Consider the following 604-nt stretch of genomic DNA (forward strand, 5'->3'; position numbering starts at 1 on the left):
TAGCTCGCAACTCAAAGCAAAAAATTGGCCGAGAGACGGCTCGTATCTCAAAAAACTTGTTAGTCGGGACACTCGTAAGTCAAGGCCCCACTGTATGTATGTATGTGTGTGTGTATATAATAAAGAGGTAATATTCAAATTAACCTCACACCCTCACAAGATGGCTGCCTATGACCAGGCCGGCAGGGGGGTTAGTGAGGGATGACCAAATGACTGAACAAGCAGACTGCATGGGGAATTCAAAACTTTCAAAAGACCGAGCCAAAATAGGCACTGCATTTGGGTTAGACCACATCAAATTTATGGCTAATAAGTATATTTTTATGTAAAACTCTCTGGTGCATATTTTTGTTTTAAATGTTCTAATTCACACCACTACCTGTCAACATTTCTGTGCTTCCTGTTACTTTTTGGAAGCGATGCTCAAACTGCCTCTAGTCAAAGACTGCCACCTTCAACTCATACTAGTAAGAGAACCCTCTTTCTATTTTTAATTACATGGGGAAATGCTTACAATCACAAGCAGCATATCAAACTGTATATCCTATATAATAAATAGGTAATATGCAAATTAACCCTCACACCCTCACAAGATGGCTGCCTA

Source organism: Myotis brandtii, unplaced genomic scaffold, assembly GCF_000412655.1.
Source record: "Myotis brandtii unplaced genomic scaffold, ASM41265v1 scaffold199, whole genome shotgun sequence".
Taxonomy (NCBI): Eukaryota; Metazoa; Chordata; class Mammalia; order Chiroptera; family Vespertilionidae; genus Myotis; species Myotis brandtii.